The 21,598-nt window shown below is 40.9% G+C and overlaps 1 long non-coding RNA gene across 3 annotated transcripts; it reads right to left on the reverse strand.

The window, feature by feature from the left end:
* Window positions 1–7,714: 7,714 nt before the first annotated feature.
* LOC124987636 (uncharacterized) lies at window positions 7,715–20,068 on the reverse strand. 3 transcript variants are annotated; one of them, XR_007109215.1, is made up of 4 exons: window positions 19,720–19,914; window positions 13,755–16,025; window positions 10,302–10,416; window positions 7,715–8,851 (listed from the first exon to the last, which is right to left on the reverse strand). It is a non-coding gene; the product is annotated as an uncharacterized LOC124987636 (long non-coding RNA). The 3 variants fall into 3 exon arrangements; XR_007109214.1 differs by having other exon boundaries at window positions 7,715–10,416; window positions 19,720–19,913; XR_007109213.1 differs by lacking the exons at window positions 7,715–8,851; window positions 10,302–10,416 and adding an exon at window positions 19,945–20,068 and having other exon boundaries at window positions 11,575–16,025; window positions 19,720–19,865.
* Between the last annotated feature and the right edge of the window lie 1,530 nt (window positions 20,069–21,598).

The following is a 21,598-nucleotide window of genomic DNA, read 5'->3' on the forward strand; positions in this document are numbered from 1 at the left end:
GAGTCTCGGAGGCAGCCAAGCTGTCTTTGGTGCTGTATTAAGAGGTGCGAGCGCCTGCAATCCTACAATCCAAAGAGACCTTGTGGCGGGCAGCTGCCTTCTCAGAGTCTTTGAAGGACCACCCTGGTTTGACTGAAGGAGGACTCTGCATGTGTCAAGGGGCATGACTTTCAGAAGTGCCAGAGTCCAAAGTCTGGACCAATCCATTAGAATGTAGACAACTCTTAACAAGATTTGGTGATGATGTCATGCATATTTTATTTTTTCCCAGACCTACAGAATTGTGCCTTTAACTTGGGAAGACAAATGGAAATCAAAGCAATTATCTAAATAATTTAATTCAAAAGCACATTTGTTTTAGTTTTCTAGAGTATTAACTCATGAATGGATGCAAATAGAAGTGCTCTTACTATGAAATAAATCTCAGAACATGGGTTTAGAAACCTACCACAATTCTTTCCCAAGTGAACAGGACCTTCCCAGTCACCCAAAACAAAGGAGCCCCAGCCCCGTTTTTGTCAGAGAGTTGGTAAGAGAACCAACCCTTTAAATTGCATTTTTAGTGTTGATTTTATTGTAGGCTACTAAAGTTTATATGCTTTTAAAAATGGTCTCCCCATGGACAGGGTCTCCCCTTTCAGATCACAACAGTAGCTGGCAGGATAAATAGAGATAATTTTCTACTTTAACTCTTGGGGTAAGTGCCTGACTCCTATTAGCTCTAATATAAAGGAGGAGAATACAATAAAGTTTATAGTACTAATTTTATGGCTAATTTTTGGCATACAGGTAATAAGTATCTAACTCTGGGCTAAATGGCCATTTGGAAGACATCTTTTACTATCAATTAACATTTTTCAACTTTTCCAGAACTTATGGAGAGAGGTTGGACACTATTCTGTTTGTCTAACAGTAAAGTCTGCAAATACTTCAATACTAAAGGTCTTCACCAAATGTTAGTATTGTCTTATTGTTGCTTACCATTTCAATTTCAAACTCACTTTGGTCTAAAGAAAATTGAAAATTTTCTTCTTCCCTAAATATTCCTCCTATTTTGATGAGAAAGAAAATAAAACACGCCCATCTGTTCCACCACTCCTCCGGTCACGGCCCGGACTGTCCTAGCCTTTACGCATCCGTGCTGGGTAGGTACACGGTTCCCGACCCTCACCTTGCTCAGAGTCCTGGGAAGCTGTTTAGAGAGGCCCCAAAGAGGCAAACACTATGCCTTTGTTCTGGAGGCAGATTTCCTAGACAGAAGTTCCTTCACCTGCTCCCTTGGGTTGACCTTGCTCCCACGATGTGGAAACCAAGGCCTCTGGTGAGTTGCAGAACAGCTGTTAGCTCACCGCCACTGGCAGATGGCCTGCTTGGCATATGGGTGCCTAGGTGAGCTGAGTCCTTGGAACTGATAGAACCATGATCAAGAGAAGAGATAAGACAAACCACTGAGGGATATCAGGGCCAACCCCCAGTGGTGAAGGTTATGCACCACCATCTGAACTGGTGGCAAACACACGGGTGCATTTTCTAGAAAGAGTAACATTTGCTTCAAAAATTCTATCTGGCTTTTCATGGAGGACATAATTATTATATGCCTGAAGCTTTTAAAAAAGCTCTACCTTGGATCCTTTTCCAAATGACAACAATATACTAATGGAATTTCAGGGCAGAAAGAGAACTTAGCACTCCTCTAGTTGAGCCATTTTAATGATAAGGAAAATGAAGTCCAAAAAGGATGAGTTTTCCAAACTTTCACAGTAGACTAGTTGTGATTAGAATTAACTTAGCCTTGTAAGACAATTCTTTAACAAAAACAAGTTTAAAAAAAAAAAAAAAAAACCCTGCATTATTTTAATTAGAAAAGCAATGTGTGTTGAAAGAGCAAGATGGATACAGAAAAGGGCAGTAGCTGAGCGTGCAACAGGGGCAGCTTATCACAGGGATGAAAAGCAAAGGTCTGGGGCAAGCAGACTTAGTCGTGGGCTTGGCTCTACCACTATCAACCACAAGTCCCTGGGTAATTCCCTGGACCTCTCTTACCCTCAGTTTTCTCCTCTGTAACACATTCAGATAATAATACAGCACAAAGCGATCTAACTGCCCCCTCCCCTTTGTTCTTTATAACAGAACTCTGATCCTGGTGACAAGGCTGAAGGGACAAACTACCCGGCCTATTGTCCTTAGGGCAGTTTGGGGCAATTTTGATGGGTATTAATGAAAAGTCCTTATAAATACTTTTAATAGGTATCCTTGACTGGATGGGAGCATGAAAATGTTTTCCCTCTGGCTTAAACCTGATCTCATACCCCTAAGTGATTTTTTGCTTTGTTTTGTTTTTGTAGTACCGGGGATGAAACTCAGGGCCTCACACATGCTAGGCAAGAGCTCCACTACAGAGTATATTCTCAGCCCTTTTATTTTGAGACAGTCTTGCCAGGTTGGCCAGATTAGCCTCAAACTTGCCATCCTCGTACCTCAGCCTGGAGCTGGGATTATAGGAGTGAACCTAACTAAACATTTTTGGTTCTTAGCCACTTCCTTTTTGCTGGAGGGGCATCCTGGGGATTGAACCAGAAGCACTTCACCACTGTGTTATAGCCCTTTTTATTTTTGATTTTGAGACACAGTCTCGCTAAGTTACTCAGAACTTTGCTAAATTTGCTGAGGCTTGGTCTCAGACTTGCGATCCTTCTGCCTCGGCCTCCCTTTGAGAGTACAGGCCTGCATCACCATGCCCAGTTCTTAGCCTTCTCTTACATGATTCAAGCACACATCAAACCTTGATTGGCCTGGAAGCCAGCCATGGTGGTCCCTTTTCTCCCCCCATGATAGCTACTTTAGGCATAAGCATGTGAAGCGATTGTATACACTCTCTAGAGGAGTGTGGGCTTCTGGGAAAGGTTTACAACAAAAGGCACAGTGAGAAAGAGACTGGATGTGACCACAAGTGGATGTAACGTAGCAGCCATCTCAGGACCATGAGGCGAGACTTCTTAAGCAATACATGGCATGTTGATGATGGCAGAGCGAAAACACAGAAATGTGAGATCCTAATGCCTCTGTATTTATCACCCCTGGAGCCATTTGCTCATGGAATTTCTTATAATGTTAGATAATAACCTTTGCTATTTCTGCCAATCCTATGTTACTTATGGCTGAATAGAAAACTGGCACAGTAGCACTTATCACATAAGGTTACTGTGAATGGTAAATGGTAACTGCAGTAAGGGAGATGCTTGTAATCAACACACAGGGATTCTCCACTAAATATTAGCTGTCAATATTACTGCAGTTATTGTAGAAGAATATATGATGAAAATAATTACTTCCCATACTTCCCAATCTGTTCTCTAGTAACAAAAACTTGTTAATAATGTTTTACTTAACCTTATATGAGTTTTTTCAAAAACAAGTAAAATACCATAGCTATTGTTTTCCAATCCAAAGATATTTTCTAATAGAGATGTTGATGTCCATAGTAACTTGCCAAACCAATTAGAAATTACCTCCAATTCCCAAGAATGCATTTCACTTAATAATCTTCCAAAGATTTGGAAATATTGCCTTCCAACTGAAAACATTTGGTTTTCAAAATCCTCCTTTTAAATGCAGAGGGCAGGGGGACAGTATGCTTAGAAATGACAAAGGATATAACTAACCAACATGAACTTCCCTACTGCACACTCAGAGCCAGTTCCGACCATCTTAATGATAGATTTTTTTGTTGGAAGTGAATTTTACAGTATCTGCAGAGACAGAATGGTAGTCACTGTATGAACTGTGGCAATAATTTGATCTGTTTCCAAGGGCAGGACACCCTAAGTCAAATGACCATCGGGACTTGGACTGCAGCTCCAGTCTCTAAGGACCACACACTATTCCCTGCTATAACCAGTGGGCCACGGAAATCCAAGCAAAGTTCAAATGATCCAAGAGGAAATCCCTAAGTAGGGATGGAAGGAGAAGAAGCCAACTGTCAGCTGAAATTTCCCTCCAGAAATGATGAGCGACCAGGGATCATATTTGAGTGATGAACCAAGATTCAAAGAAAGATGGTTACAGATCTCTTTTCCCCTCAGGAATTTGTAGTAACTACTGTTCTCTTTGAGCAACATAGTCCTCAGGAGCCTAGAAATTTTTGTACATGGAAAGGAATAAGGAAAGCGATCAAAAATTTCCTGAGAGTTCAACCCTATCCAGACGTTTCCTGATTCTAATGTGTTTTGGGAAGCGCTTCCTAGTACTTTAATGGGGGGGAGTTCTGCTCTTTTTTATATCAGTGTGGTATCATGTGACTCGGGCATGAAACCAATCATCTCACCCTAGTTATACTTTAGAATCATACAAGAAGTTTTGTTTAAAATGCCAACACCAAGACCCAACTCCAGGCTACCAATTAAATCAGAATTTCTGAGACAGATGTCTAAGCACGTTGAGTATGTAGGTATGGGGATGTATACATGAGTTTTTATAAGTCTAGGAGTGAAAATTTATTAAGTTAGGCCCAGGGTTCAATCCTGGCTCCCTAGCTTCTAAACTGTGTGACCATAGACACATTATTTCTTCTACCTCATTTTCCTGTTTATAGACTGGAAATTACACTATACTATAACATATTAAATGCTATGTTTCCTGTAAAGAAATTAGTCTAAAACTCAGCAAGCCATGTCCCATCTGTTCCCTCTCCCTGGGACTCTTCACTCCACTCCCCTGCAAGCTGAGGTGTGCACTGGCAGAGAGAACCAGTAGGTACAACCAATGGTGGAGGAAGTTCATTGGGAAGAGAATTACCATTCTCTCTTCTCTGGCTTGTTAGTTGAGCTGACAAATTCCTGGAAGAAAACAAGTATACAGAAATAGCCACTCAAAATGAATCTATTAGAAAGAATTCCACAATGAAGAAAAAAAAGATCCTCTGTCTCTTCTCCCTGCAGGCAATCACATGGATGAAACAGTTACCACACCCTGCTGTGGACACTGGCCAACCTGTCATAAATGTCCAGAGTCAGTAAACAACAATGGTGTCTACCCCTGTCCTGAAAGACACAGAAAAACCCAGACGACCAATGTTCACCTGGCAATAACTGCCAACAGGCCAGGCTTTCCATGATATCATAACTGTGTGTGTCTCTTCATCAGTCCACAGTAAAATCCCTCCAGAGCTAACAACTGAAACTTCTTAACAATGTCTTCTATTTATTGAATAATTTCCAAGTACTGAACATATTTATAGTTTACTTCCTTTAATATTCATAATTGTTTAGAGAGGCACTGCTACTCTCTGCTGAGCAGGAGATAGATTCTAAAGCCAAGGAAGTTGAATGACTTGCCCACACTCACATAATCATGAGAATGGTTAGATTTGAACCCAGAATTGTACTGGACTCTAACTATTTGAAACCTCTAACTGAAAAACTGATGCTGTATAGTATACTTAATCTTTGATGAATGAAGGAAGATTTTTTTCCAGAAAAGAAAAGAAATTGAAAGTCAGCATTCATGTCATCCTTATAATTTACACTCCCTTATTGATTTTTTCTAAACCACAATCAGGAATAAATCTACATGGAAGCAGTAGATGCTGTGAATATTTTTTTCATCCACCTGAAAAAAAAAATCACACTTAGTAATTCATAATTTTATTTAAAACATGAGCATTAAGATAAAACACATGCATTCATCTCGTCTCCCTAACTTCATTGTAAGTCCCTAAGAATAGAATTATACATAATTCTTCTTGCATTGTCCCATACGCCTAAGTCAAAATATGGGTCATATTGCAGAAGGGTTCAAGCCTTGGCTAAAACCTGCTGTGAACTTGGCCCTCTCTCATCATTTTTATCCATGTGAAATCAAATTAAAACAAGCATTCCAAGCAGAGTAACAGAGGAAAATAAGCCACCAAATGGTAGCAAGAGGCACGGCCCTAAAAAGGCCAATCAGCCCTCTAGCCTCTGAGCTGTGTTGATGGTGGAAGTGTGTATTGGTTTCCTGTCTAAATGTACAGCCATCTCTAGCGCACCTAGTAACCCCCTAGCAGGCCCTCCACCTTCATTTTTGCTGCCTCCGCAATTCCTCCTTGAGGTTAAGTCACTTCTTCAATAATGAAAGGAGCAGAAAGGAGAAGCAGGCTCTACCCTGCCAATATGGACAAACGGGCAATCAGTGGATTGGAGAAAATTTCCTCTTTGAAAATCCGTTATAAATCATGTGTTCAAGCCTCCAATTTTCACAGGTAAGTGAACTGAGACCACAAGTCAAGAACTGATGTGCTCATGGTGCTAGAACTTGAGCCCTTAACTCCTGGCTCCCTGTCCTCCGCTCCTCTGGCTTCTCTAGGCTGCCTCTTTACAATGTGAGCAAAGAAAGCCCCTGCTTTCTTTCTGCTGCTGGGAAGAGTGGCGGGGCTGCTGAGGACTGGGGCTCTGAGGGAAGTCAGCGAGCATGAGGAAGCCACGTGCAGTCTGGCTAAGGAAGCTGTGGCCTTCCAGGACCATGAGTTCCCTGCACGAGAGCCAGGTCAAGGTTTTCATCTGGCCACTGCAATTCTAAGAAGAGGTGGTCCTGGCTATGTGCCCTTGGCATTGTTAACTCTCTAAGGATGTTGTAAGCTGCCCAGCCATTACCATGGAAACCCAAGAATCTGAATTTTCAGAAATTGGAGCCCTCCTATTCCCATATAACCAAATCAAGAGTGAAATTCATGTTTGTTTGTTTTAATTCTGGCCTTCTCAAATTAATCAGAAAAAGACATTTATGATACCAACACATCTAGTTAGTCTTCTTTACAGCTTGGTAGCAAGAAAAAGAAACAAATGATTTAGGTGAAAATGTGCAATCAGTAACTTCATAGACCTGAAAAGGAGAGCTGCAAAGATTATTCAGAAGAAAAGAAAGTTTCATTTTTTGAAGCTACTATTGCTTCCATCTTTTCTTTATGCAATGTTTTCTGATTTAAATCTTTTTTTTGGGTTGTCCCAGAATACCCTACCTTGGTATCCCATCGTGAATGAGTATCACTTTAAGAAATCCCCTTCCATTAGCTAATATATTTCTTTTTTAAAAAGATTTCTTGATGTATTCATTTATTTAAACATTTGTATATTTGTTTATTTATAATTGCACTTTTTATATTATAATTTTTTGAGGTCAATTATAAAAAGCATGCATGATATATAATGCAAAACTAAAATAGAAACAAAAATATGGATTACAACATAAGTTAAGAAAATGCCAAAAAAAAAAAAAATCCAAGGACACAGAATACAGATACAGTAGATATGCAATGCTATTAGTTACATTGTATTTTTGTTAAACACATATCAAAACACAATAGAGAAACTGTTCTTTCACATTCTTATCATTTGCTGGAAAACAAGTTTTATTTTTCAAGGGAAGAAATATTTTTCTACATTTCATTGAAAAATTAATTGTAACATGTGGCTTCAGATAAGACAGAATAAGATACAAGAGATAAAATTAGCCAAGGGTAACACTCAAGCAAATGATTTTGTTACTAAAAGCTCAGTCCTTGCCCTGATGCCAATCCAACGAGGACACAGTTTTGATTGAGAAAAAGGAAAAAGAAGGTTTATTGGTTTGCTAGCAAAGGAGAAACACAGGGGATTCCTGTCCCAGAGACTGTGATTCTGTCCATCAGCAGAACAGAGACCTTTTAAAAGAAGATATTCAAAGGCTACATTCCACGTGTTCTCTGTTGGAGTTGTAATTCACTTGTTAATTTGGGAGAGTCATTTCTGAGATCTTCTGGTGCCATCCCCAAAGTCTGGATTACATTGTTCCTGTGGTGGGTGTGTGCTCAAGGACAGATGACTCTGCCTAGAATGGGGAAAGATTAGGAAGGAACAAGGAGAAAGAAACATGTCCATTTAAAAAATCAGTTGCAGTGGCAGAGCAGCAAGGGCTGTGTTCAGAGCATAAAGTGGACCACTGTTACATTCCCCACTGTCAATTTCTACATTTCATTTCTATGAAAAAATGGATGACAAATCTCCAAGCTGCTCCCTGTTGAAAGAGAGCAAAGACGGGAAAAGTAACCCAAAATCCTTATTCTCTTTCGGGGGGGTGTGGACAGTTAGGGGAATTCAGCATCAAAGCAGTCCAGAGGTCCACAGTGGCAGATGGCAGGTGACTGGACAAGGCACACATAGGGTAGCTAACGTATTTCCCAGGCTAGTTCATGGCCAACACTCCCCTCTCCTGAGTGGTGTATGTCTAGTAGGTCTTCACCTTCCTCCCTAGTGTTCTTTGCTCAGGAGGGTGTGATGCTTGCTGATGAACAGGGCCCAAAGGCACCTGAAAACCAAGCATGCAGCCAGAGTTGGTTGGCACTACTGTGCTTGTTGTTGGCTGCTGCTGTTTTGGAGGGGCATCCTGTAATATCCAGGACAAAGCCATTGCTAGTACCTGCCTGATCTTGAAAGGTCTTGGCCAGCTATGTGCTCTCTGGTTTTTTGAACTTTCATGAACGATCTTGTAGCTTTGTTTATCTTCTGGCGCCACAGCTGTCAAACTCTGCAGCATAAATCCATTCATCTTGCAAGATGCGTTACACACCCAGTGAAGTTGGCATTGACCTTGAATTAATCCATCACATGTGAAATTTATACCTTGGCATCCAATTATAGCACGTTTACCCAATTGAATCCTTGGGGTCTGTTCAGGATCATCCGGTGAAAAGTCAGCTTGAGCAGTGGTCACAAATACATGCCCCCGTACTCATGCCCTGAGTCCTTTCAACTCAGTTCTACTGGAGTGGCAGGTGGGGACTTTCTCTCAAATTATGTTCTCCTACTGCTTGGGTGTTCTTTGATAGAAAGAGCCACATCTGGATTCAGAAAGGTAGATCTTTTAGCTAATGGAATTTTCATAACTGCAAGAGAAGGCTGATTATTTTGGATTTGAGGTCAAACTCTAACTAGCAGACATTTAGTTCTTGTAGATATTTTTAATTATCTTCACTTTTGATTGGCAGTTTTGTTGCACTTTGATTTAAGTCATAATAAATGATCTTCCCCAGATTACATCAGCATCAGGCACTTACTGTGCAGGGGGCCTTTTGCTTATAGTTTGGGATCAGACTCTTAGTCTTTCCAAGCTCTGTCTTTAATGTTCTGTCCCTCACAGAGATGACCTTGTGAGTGCGGAAGAGTGGGACTGGGGGAAGGGAGATCGTGCAAGGCTGACCTTGAAGATATCATTCTCAAATAAAGAGCAGTAAACTTACAGTGTCTTCATTCCCTGAGGTGACCTCATGCTTTTCATGTTCTATATCAAGTCCAGCAATTTCGCCCTGTTGCCCCTCAGCAATGGGAGGTCTCATAGATAAAGCAGTACTCTTTTAATTGCCCAAAGTCTCTTCTCGTTCAAGTTTCAGAAGAGTGCCTTGGTGAAGTCTGCCCACACACAGCCCCAACCTCTCAGGTTTGCAGACTGTGTTTTTTCTCCAACTGACATTTTGGATATCAAAGATTGATTTTTGTTCAGCCACCCCAGTGAGATCATTGACACTGAGCTTTCTCTGTGCACTCTGAAAATATTCTCAGCTGCCTTTTCAGGTTGCACAGAAATAAATGTTGCTGGTTTTATAGCCCTATTGAAACCACCTCTGACCATGAGATGCCTCATCCTGGTATTAATTTTTGCAAGGCTGTCCTCCATCTCCAAATAGATTAGCGAGATGAACCAATTTTCCCAACCACAGAAAAGATGGTCTAGTTCTTCTACCAGTTTGACTATTTGGTCCCCAGCTATGAGCTCAGATGTGTTTGTTCTTGATGATCAAAAAGCTAAACAAATTATCCTTCGGGCTCAGATTGCTATGTCCAGTCTAAATTTCAAATCTGTCTAAATTTCAAATCTGAAATTTCAGAAAATATCCCTTCGAAAGGTTTATCAAAGTTTGAGGATATTATGATTGGAAGGAACCTGAATATTCTCAGCTGGTCCATTGACTTCATCTTATCGATGAGGACACTGAAGTCTTTCTGAGGAACTTAAAGTCCCAGGGAGACTTGGAAATGGCTTTTCTCCTTTGATGAACTCAACTATTTTGGCAAAACTGTGGGACTGAAAAGGTTCTAGACCTTTTTTTCTAGTTCCTTGGGGATAGATGAAAGCCTTCTTTGCTTCATAACAACAATAAATAAAAATCATTATTTGTATGAGTGGATCATTCTTCTAAGGGTCTCAAAATGGAATGTAATTGGGGGAAACTTTTTCTCTTGTCTTTTAATTTGGAAGTATGTGAATGGTTAGAGGGAAAGAAACAGACATACCCAAAGTGCCACTCGTACTGTACAGTTGACCAAACAGCTTCACCAAAAGAGTCCTTTTTCTTATTAACCCAAGTGTTTGATAAAACTGTCAACCAACATGAGAAATTTCTTCCTTCTATAATGGATGGGAAAAAAAACAGATGGATGAATTAACTAAATAGTTACCTAACTGAGGATTCCAGGACTGATCCTTATTGGAAAGATCGAGGACAGAGTTCGTGCTTGTGAAACAGTGCTCTGTAGTTCCATAACAAGAGTCGAGTGAAGTATTTGAATCTTTTAATGTGATAGTACAGTGGTAGTTTTAGAATGTTTTCTGGTTGACAATGATATACAGGGACACAGATTTTGATAATCAATTTAGATGTACTAAGAGTCCTCAGAAATTCAGGCAACCCAATCTGATTCAGCAATTCCACTTCTGAGAATCCTAGCTTAGGAAAATAAGTAAATATAAACAAAGGTTTGAGCACAAAGTTACTCATGACATTTATAGTAGCCAAAAATTAGAAACAACCTCAATGTTCACTAGTAGGATAAAGCTAATAAGTGATGGTACAACTATTCAACAGTCATCATTGCATGCGATGTTTGTGAGATTTTTAAGGGCAAACAAAAATGTTTCTGACTAAACATTAAGTAAAAAGATTAGGATGCAAAAACTCTGTGTGTGTGTGTGTGTATGTGTGTGTATGTGTATGTGACGTCCAAACATTTCATGTACATATAAAGACATGGGGGAAATACAACAAATGGTAAACAATATATTTGTCTCTGGTATGATTCCTTTAATTTTTATTTCCTTTATACACTTTTGTATTTTCTAACCATCTTACTATTAGTGTTATACTCTTATAAATAAAAAATAATAATCAAAGAAAATGTAACTCAAATGATAAAATCACACAAAGGTGAGTCACAAGTATTGCTTCTTTTTGATTCTAGATTGATTTTATTAAGTAGTAAATAAATGTTTAATAGATAAATAGAATTAAGGAATATGTATGTTTACCTTCAGAATCCACTTAAAGCTCTCCTTTTGAAATTATAGAAAATGGCAATGATAGGCTGTCTTCCATAATGATAACTACCAACCTGCCTGGAACAGCAAATATAATTGTCCAACCTCCAGAGCAGACCTTGCTTTCACTTTAGTTAATGAGCCACAGAATTATCAGGGAAATTATTGTTTCCGTCCAGTAAACTTTTTTTTTTTTTTGGTACTAGTGATTGAACTAGGGGCACTTAACCACTGAGCCACATTCCCAGCCTGTTTTATTTTTTATTTTGAGACAGGGTCTCACTAAGTTGCTTAGGGCCTCACTAAATTACTGAGGCTGGCTTTGAACTTGTGATCCTCCTGCCTCAGCCTCCCAAGCGTCTGGGATTACAGACACATGCACCTGGCAGTCCAGTAAATTTTGACAAGCATATATTGCATATTTATTGGATTGTACTAGCTGCTATTGAGATTGTAGAAGTAACTAGATGTGATCCCAACCATCAAGAAGGACAGGTTGCCTGGGTGAGGCAGACCTGAATGGGTAATTAGCACAGGTATGCTAAGGACTTTGATGGAGATACTGCAGAAATGCGTGGGAATGAAGAAGAGTTAGAAATTAATTCAGACACTCAGAGATGGCAGATCTTTTTTGCCTATGTCTTGATATCTAAATAAAAACAATTCACTTTATTCAGGGAAATATTTTTGTTCAATCTATGGAAACCAATATTCTTCATCCATGAGAATATATTAGTTCTTTAGCATTCAGTGGTATTTTATAATATCTTTCTAGGTTTAAAAGTATTTAACCTAAATATTTGCAGATATCTTCAACACTTCCTTTTAATAAGGTGGGAACCTGTCCTATCATCACCACTTAACGGTCAAGGATAAGACTAGGAGAAAAGCCTCTGTTGACTGACTTCTCTTTTCACTGCTGTGTTCTTCTCTGGAAAGTGAAGATGGAAGTAATTTCTGAGCTTGAATTGGTGCCGTCAGAGATAAACATTTCTGTGTTCAGACACTTTTTCTTCAAGAAACTTTTCTACAGTGGAACTTAGTCTACAAAATGTGTAAATCAACTTTTGAGTCTTGATTTTTAAAAAGTTGGAGTCAGATTGTGGGGGGAACTCAAGTTCACTCTAACTGTCCCCTGTCCTATTTCCCGGGACCCAGACAGTCTCTAGACTGGAAGGCAGGAAGGCATCTCTGGGGAGCTGGTTTTTCTATTTCTGGGGAGCGGATGGGAGAGATAAGAGCATCACACTGCCTTGGCTTCTCTCCCCACTTGCCCCTTTATCCCCATTAATATAATTTTGGGGGCAGACAAAGGGGGAAGGAAAGACTCCAGTCCCTTAAGGAGCTAACATTGTAATCTAAGTTCATGTGACGAAGCCTTGTAAACCAGTATGCTCGAGTACCACAGGACATGGTGTTCTGAGACCCTCAAGTGTTAAATATTTACAGATAGAGCTAGTAAGAGTTCATCCATGCATACTTTTTGGAAAGGAGGGAATATTTGGCTTGAGCAGGGGGAAAACATGATGTTTATATTAAGTGGAAGTTAAAACTTCTTTATTCAAGCTTGCATCAAAATCAAAGATTCTAAAGGTCTCGCTTTGGTTTCAAGTTAAGCCAAATTTTGTCATTTTAACGATGCATTTTAGGAAATGGGGGGAATGGAGTAAAAAGGAGGTCTTTGGTTGGTATAAACATAAGCAAGATTGTGATGCTTGAACATGGTTTACTGTGTCAAAATCTGCCCTAAATATTTTTATTCTCTGTGTGCTTGAGTATCTGGGTGGTCTGAGCTCATCCCGCAGCCTCTGGAAAGGCAGTCTCTGTCCCGATTCTCAGGGCTGAGTAGTTGTTCATCAGCCATATTGCATGAACAACATAACCACCAGATAAACCTCAGAGATACTGCAGAGAAACTACTTTAAAACAGTCCAATTAGTTTCAATCTGGTGTTTAGGTTAAATCATGCCCTTAGAAAGGTCGTGTGAAAAACTCTAAAGAACTTGGTGGAGTATTTAATGACAGCACTTTCTCAGAAAGTCATCAAGTCCCAGGAACTGAAACACTGTCTCCTCCATCCACACCAGAGTTTCAGATGGGGCCTCCTCCACCACACCACGGCCCCCTGGTCAGCTCAGGAACTAACAGCAATTTGGAAGGAGGTTTACGGAACAAGAAACCCCACTGAGCAAACCTTACCCAGCATTGTGCTGTGGAAATAGTCACAGGTGAGCTTTGCCCAGCTCAGAGAGGGCCAGGAACTTGGCCAGCTTGTCAAAGCACCATCATGGCCACCGGCCTCTGCAACAGCTTTACCTCTGGGCCTCCTGTCTCTCCTGGACCCTGCCCTCCACCCCTGCAGCTTTTCCTCATCTTGCCTCCTCCACCTGGGCAAGGAAAGCATGTCTGTTTTTCCTCCTGGGCTGTCTCACCTTCCCTTCCAGTTTCTTTCATCCTCACCCTCGTTAAGGCTGCTCCCTTCTAGAGTGAGCTGCTCTCGCAAGCCTGAAGGCCTGCCCTCTGTCTCTTGAGAAAGATAGGTGCTTTCTTTTATGGTGTCCTCCACCAGAAGAATTCTTTCACCGGATCAAAGTCTGGAAGGCAAAACATGAACACGAACAGTCCCCACAGGCTCTGTTTTGATAGGACATGAGATAAGCAAGTAGAAGCACACAGTTTGCAAAACAAGTCTAGCTATGAACAGAATAACTTAGCAGGGAACAGGACTCGTCTGTAGACAGGGGTTTTCAAAATTTTAAATCTAAAGTGAGTTTTTCATATTTTTCCATACTCCCAGGGAAACCATTAGAATCTATGAACACCTTGTTATGTTTTACATAGAAGGTTTCCCCAAAAGCTCATGACTGGGTTATGAGGCCTGTGACCTAATTGGTGGATTAATTCATTTGATGGATGAATAATTTGAAAAGACCACTGCACTGGGTGATAACTACAGGTAGGTGAGGTGTGGCTGGAGGAGGTAGGCTACTGGAACGTACCTTTGGGGTTTATATTTTGTCCCTAGTACCTTGCTCCCTCTTTCTGCATCCTGCATGCCCTGAGTTAAACAGCTTTCCTCCACCAAGTCCTTCCACCATGATGTTCTGCATCATCTCAGACCCGGAACAATGGAGTCAGCTAACCATGAATTGAACCTCTGAAACCATGAACCCCAAATAAACTCTTCCTCTTCTATGTTGTTCTCATCAGGTATTTTGGTCACAATAACTAAAAGCTGACTAAAGCACACCTAAAGCAAAAAAAAAATAAAAGTTAATAAAATAAAAAATTAATTATTCCATTCCCACTTCTCTTAAAAATCAATCATCAACTTAAATTATACCTTTTTATAGGTATCAGTAGGGAAAAGCATTATTTGAGCTTGTGCCCTTAGTATGAAATCATCATCAATAAAATTAAGCCCAATGCTTCTCGTATTTAGGGAACTGTGACAGAAACTGAAAGGTAGAATTCGAATGTATGTAGAAAGTCATACCTTGATATCCACTTGAGAAACTAGCAATTGTAATAGAGGTTGATTATCTAATGCTTAACTTTAGCTAAAGAAATGCAAAAGAGACTGGCTTGTCAACTTGCTGGGGCTAGTGCAGAAGTTGATCAGAAGGAGATATGGTCTGATATCGGTGCCACGCCTTTCTTCTCGTTTTCCCTTGGTAATTTGTTCTAAGCAATAATGCTTTCTGTACCATATCACTCTGTTTCAGAACTATATAGAATTATGCAATTATGCAATGAATATGTCCATCTCAGCTTCTACTTAGTAAAATCCTACCATGATAATGTTTTACTATAAAAAAAAAACTGTAATAACCATGCACTCCCAATCTTTTAATTGCCCCTTATCTCACCTGGAAAAGGTAAAGAGGTAGGGAATGTTCCCAGACTGGACTACCCTGTCCTGTCTCCAAGCTCTCTGCAGAGCTACTTCTGGTTCTAATCTCCCTGGGGACTCATCTGTGAAACTGTAACTTCACCCTTTTCAAGATCTTTGGGCAGATTTTATTCTAGGACACTTTTTCTCTGATTTATTATGCAGTCCAAACATGAACAAAGATAAAGAATCAAATTTTGGTTCCCTTCATCTGTGCATGATTGTTTCCCCTGCCCTTTATTTCCTTCCCTGGAAATAATGACTCCTTTTCTCCATGTTCTTGAAGATTCTCCTCTTCTTTGAATATCTGTAGGACCTTAACACTGTACCCACACCATGGGACTTTATGGAGTCTAAATTAAAAAATAGTAGACACAACCCGAAAACATTAGTCTGCTACTGCAGGCCAATTTGTGTGCAAAAAGGAGGCATCCTGACCAGCACACCCTGAATGGCAACTCCTGTTTAGGTGATGTGCAATGTCACCTGCAAAGGGCATTCCAACTTGGATTCTCCAGTTGGAAGCTTAGTTCAAAAATCACTTGCCTTAACCCATTTTTGACAGTCTATCACAGTGCCTCTGCGTTCTTGCAACTGTCATCCTTTCTACTTGTTTTCTGCTGCCATCCTCTTTCTATTCCTTAGAATGGATGCTTACCCATCTTCTGGGTACCACTTCATACCCTGGCCATTAGGCTGGTTCTTGTCCAAGTCGCATTGCTTGAGTGATGACTATCTTGCTTCTCCTGGTAACCTGGGACCTTCTTTGATCTGTGTCATCTTCTGGGCACCCAGACCTAGAAAATGAAAACTGAAATAAGAAAAAAAAAAGATTATGAATTTATAAAAGGACCGTTGGGGCTTTTTTATTTAGCACAATCAAAACCAAATAATTTGTCAGTTTGTTGAAACTCAGTGAGTGCAGAAGTACTAGGCACAGCAGAGAGCAAGTAGCCTCTAAAATGAGTCCATGGATGCTGGAAGGTAGGGACCATGACCTGTGAAAAGGGAATGGTGACTACTAGTTAAGCTGGAGTTGATAGAGTGGGGGTAGTTAATAAAGCCTCTAATCTTTATAACACACACCAAGACTGACCTGCAAGCCTAAAAAGAAAAAGGAAATCGAGAAGATAAGATTTATGTTAAAGAATCAACTTAAACTTCAAACTTTCCCAGAGGCAGCAAGTTCAGGAAAGCAGCTTCTTCAGAAACTATATTCCACTTACTCAGGACCCAGAATATCTTATGGAAATCGTCAGTGACCTTGGCTGAGAATTTTCAACAAATGCAGATGTTAAGCACAAAGAATTCAAATCCAAATCCCAAAGCCCAGGGAACGTGAATAATAGAAGTCATAGACTACTAGTAGCTCAATAATAGCATGGTATGATGGGACCAAATCACAGAAATAATTGCAACTTGGGATGTTATTGGTTCATCTATTTGAAATCTTGGAAGGGACTCTGTGCCGCACAATAAGGAGGCTCTGAGTCTAAACCCTCTCTGTTATTTGGACAGTGCCAGCCACAGCATGTTTAAACAGCCCTGTTGCTAGAGAGGTGCCAATGTGGTTTCACCAGCAAGTGTGGGCAAGGATGTTTTTTAAAAACCAGAAGAATTGCTGCCAAACCAGCGAAACAACTACTAAATCTATCTACTCTTGAAAAAACTTCTGTATTCATTCTTAGTGAATCTGTATAAAAACCCATCTTGCCAAAAGCATGCTTAACTCCAGGGCCCGACAGGGCACTCAGACCTGTGATCAAAGCATCAAGTGATGTCCCCCCTCCCCTTCTCTGCTTCACATACAGCCCTGGCCAAGCAACAAGGGATTCTCAGGAGCAAACCCAGAGGAAGTTGAGGCCCTGAAAGGAGATGTAGGTAAAGGTGGGCTGCCTGGGATAGTCACCCACTGGGTGAAGACCATCTGTCACTAAAGAGGCTTGCTTTTGAAGTTTTGTTTTTAAGTAAAAAAGAAGAAAGACAAGACAAGAACAGGGGCTACAAGCAGATTATGAGTTCAAATCCCAGCCCCAACTGCCCCAAGCACACCACATGACCTTTCTGCTCCTTGCTTTCCTCATCTGGATGTAAGTCACTCCAACAAAATGATTAGTGAATAGTGAGTTGCGGTAGGTGCTTAATAAACGTTGGCAATTATTATTAACTAACTACAACTCTCTACTCTTGGTGTACAAGGATCCCCATGACATGCTGATTCCTGGAGGAAAAGACTATAACATGGAAATGGAATTCTTAGTTAATAAAACTGTATTAGAGCATGGATAATCTGGAGTTGTCAAAGCTACATTCCCAGAAATAATGGATGGGATGGATGTAGCAAATTCCTACAAACTAACAACCTGCAGGGGCCCTGTGTACCCGTAGACCAAGTGGAAAATAGTTGACATAGATATAGGAAAACTAAGTTGCAGTCTAGCGCTTCCCTTAACTGGCTACGTGATTTTGGTATTATCACTCCACCTCTCTAGACCTCAATGTTTCTAGATATGTCCTAAGAACACCGGTGTAGCAATGCCAGATGCTAGAATTTCCTGCTGTGATAGAATGATCTAAATCTGCCCATGTCATTTTTGAGCGCTTAAAGTGTGGCAAGCAGCAACAAACAACTGTATTTTAATTTTTATATATTTTTAAATTAACTCAGATTTAAATACCCTTAGTCACCTATAGCCAGTGGCTACCACGTTGGGCAGCACATATAGATTATTTTCTAAGATCTTTCCTGGTCCCAGTGTTCTGTAATTCACAGGGCTCATTGCAGTAAAAATGTGGAAAATAAGTCATATTACAGTGGATCTTAAGAGCTTATCTGGTCCCCAGGGCCTGTGTATTTTGGAAGGCAAATAAAAGCAAATATGTAAAAAGAGACATTTAAAAAGAACATAGAACTTGAGAAATTAGGGGTGGTCCTGTCTAGAGGCAGGGGAGTACTCTTATGATTCCCAGTGATATTTTCCAAGTCTTTCAATAAACTCAGTTTGAAATGGCTCACCTTCTAAAAGACAAATAACCAGTACCTGATATCTTTATAGCATTTACTCTAGATTGACTAATTTAATTCCCAACCACCAGGTGACATAGGAGTAGTATTATTCCTGACTTACAGATAAGAAAGGAAGGCACAGAAATGTTGAGTAACTTGTCTCCAGGCTATCCAGCTAGAAAAGGATGGGCCAGGATATGAACCTAGAAGCTTAGCTGTGGCATCTTACTTTGTGAAAATGAAAACAAACATCTTCATGAATAACAACACACACAGAGTAGTGCTCAAATCAACAGTGTGCAGCTGATTAATTTTCATAAAGTAAACACACCCCTGTTATTTCCAGAATATTATCAGTTTCCTAGAAGCCTCCATCAATCACTGCTCACCCCAACCCAACTAAGGATAATCTCCATGCTGATTTCTCAAACCAAAGATTAGCAGAGGTGGTACTTTAACCACTATGTTGTATAACACTGAAGACAGTATTTAAAAGCCACATCCTTACAAACAAGAGAAAAATCACACACATAACACAAGAGTAACAGCTATTTGGTGGTCTTAAATCCATCAGTAGTAAAAACAGTCAATTCATAGATAGGAGAAGAACTCATTCATTTGGTGCATATTTATTGAGCATCTACTATATGGCAAGGATTATCCTAAGCACTGGGTATTCAACATTAATCAAATCAGAGTTCCTGCCTCATATAGCTCTTAATCCTTAATCCAGTTCATCAGTCAAAAAGTGTCTTAGATTGGAGGAGGCTTACTCAGTGATCTGGGGGTGGCTGACAGACAACTTGGGGTGGTGCTAGCAGTAGTGTTGCATCCCACAGGAGAGTTGCCCTGGCCCTGATCCCTAGAATTTTAGCAGGATACCCTTTGAGTCTCCTGGAATTTTGGAAAGGTGACAATTGGAGCTCATTGCATGGCTTCCCACTAAAAATAACTTTATAAACAATTTCTAAATACTGCCTTTATAAGCAAGAACTTAAGAAAAGTCTACAAGCTTAATGTAACCAGAGAGATTACAACATGAGATGGGAGATGTGGGAATATTGCATGGTTGGGGAAAAAGTCACCAGGGAACTCCACCCCAAATGATGAGGAATGATTGCTCCCTACCAACAAGCAACCGAGCAATTCCCACTAATATTTTCCAGAGGGAGGAAAAAACTGATGCAAGACAGTGAAGAGTTCAGGGGTATTTCCAAATATATTCTGGTATATCCAAAAGCAAAGGGACCAATGACAGTTAAAAAAAAAAAATCAGCTCCCATGTCCTACTGAGAATTAAGCTCCTTCCATTGCTGTGACCCAGATCTGTCTAAGTCTGCCTGGAGAGACTCCTGTAAGTGTTCAGTTGCTCGGGGAGAATATAAAAGACAGTCAAGTCTCACATGCGCCCTCCCGTCTTGCCTTTTCCAGAGTCGTCTTGATCTCCCCCCTTGAAATGCATCCGCTAATCTGACCCTTGGGAATTGTGCAAACCTACCGACACACCACAAGGTCAGCTGCTTAGATGTTGTAGCGTTTTCTTAATGCTGAGAAAATAGCATGGGAGTCCTGCAGGAACCGTGCCATTACTGTGTTTTTCTTCTCCAAGCTCGGTTCTCACACTAGCTGGAGCTCTTGCATCTACTGTACAATGAAAACATGCTGTGGGAACAACCGAAATTGCATCTCGGGGGAGGAGATGGGCTGCATTCTCTCTTATTACCCAACTCCTTGCTGTCCAACCAGTCTCGCCCATCCTTGCGTCAAATCCACATTGCTCACGGAGCGTTATCAGCCCGAGTGGCCCAGTCTATTTATTGTAAACAGTGAGTGGAGTGAGCAGTAAACAGGACTTCTAACCACAGAGAGCTGGTGGGGGCTGTGCAAAGAGTTGCAGGGAAATCCAAGTCCAGAGAGGACAGCTAGTGTGCACTGAACTGAAAGAGTAGCCCCAGGTTCTCTCCTATAAATGAGCAGGACGACTGGCAGCCTCCGGGAGCTTTGCAGGGCTGCAGAGAAGCAGCCTGGCGCAAGCAAGAAATTCTGCAGAGCTCGGGAAGTTCTGAATCAATGTAAAAGAATGAGCAAGGGAAATGCCCCACTTCCAAGTGAAAAAGGGTTGTTCGTCTCAATCCACTGTTCTCAATTTTTCATCACCATGACCTCCACCTGAATCCCGTCAGACCTAGTCATCTTGCCACCCAGGTCTTGCGCCTTACCCAAAGAGAGTACAAAAATCAAGCTTAATCTGTGGACTCTATGGAGCATACCCAAGGCTACTTGGTAGAAAGCAAAGCTGTGCACTGACTTGCTCCTGGGAGCCTTTGAGCTAATGGTCAGCAAGGTGTCAGAGCCAGCAGAAGGATGGCTTCTGCCTCTGTGGCCAAGGGGTGGTACTGTAAAGATGTGTCCTCCTGGTCTTCTCTCCTGACTGTCCAGATCTTTCTGTCCTGCACCCCTCCCTTTTCCTCAAAGAGAAGTGAAGGCTAGATTCTTCCATTCATTCATTCTTGTACTCATTCTTCATTCTGAAATTGTTTATTGATTCCAGGCACAGTGGCACATGCCTATAATCCCTAACACTTGGGAGGCTGAGGCAGGAGGATGGCAAGTTCAAGGCCAGTCTCAGCAACTTAGTGAGACCCTATCTCAAAATAAAAAATAAAAATGGCTGGGGGTGTATCTCAGTGGTAAAGCACCCCTGGGTTCAATTACCCCACCAAAAAGAAAATGTATATTAAGAACATGCTATGCATCAGGCACTGTTTTAGGTGTTGGGGGACACAGCAGTATGCCAGACAGATGTGTCCTCTTGACGGAGCTAATGAGGGAGAAAAACAAAAGACAAATAAGTCATTGCATAATTCAATATCGGGCAGTGATAACCACCATGCAGAAAAGTAAAGCCAGCTCAAGGGAAGAGTTCCCACTATCAGATAGAACAGTCAGAAGAAAGTCCCTGTAACGAGATGGCATTAGAGTGCAGACCTACTGATGTGAGCAAGCCATGTGGATGTGGGAGAAGAGTGATCCAGATAGAGGAAATGGCAAGTGCAAAGGTTAGGGGTGGAAATATGCCTGACACTCAGGAGCAACAGTGAAGAGCTCAGCGTCCCTATGAGAAGCAGGTGGCGGGGGGAGTGACTAAAGACGAGGTCAGAGAGGCAGACAGGTGTCTGATCATGTAGAACTGTGACACAGACTTTGTATTTTATTCTAGGAGTATGAATAGTGTATGAGCAAGATGTCATTTCTATTGTGACTCTTGGTGGCCACATTGAATCACAGAATAAGACAGAACCAAAGATCTAGCTGGAGAATAGATAGCCAGTGGAGAGTAGAAAAGGTCATAAAGACCACAGCAATTCCAATGGATC

The sequence above is a fragment of the Sciurus carolinensis genome, chromosome 6 (assembly GCF_902686445.1).
Source record: "Sciurus carolinensis chromosome 6, mSciCar1.2, whole genome shotgun sequence".
Lineage (NCBI taxonomy): Eukaryota > Metazoa > Chordata > Mammalia > Rodentia > Sciuridae > Sciurus > Sciurus carolinensis.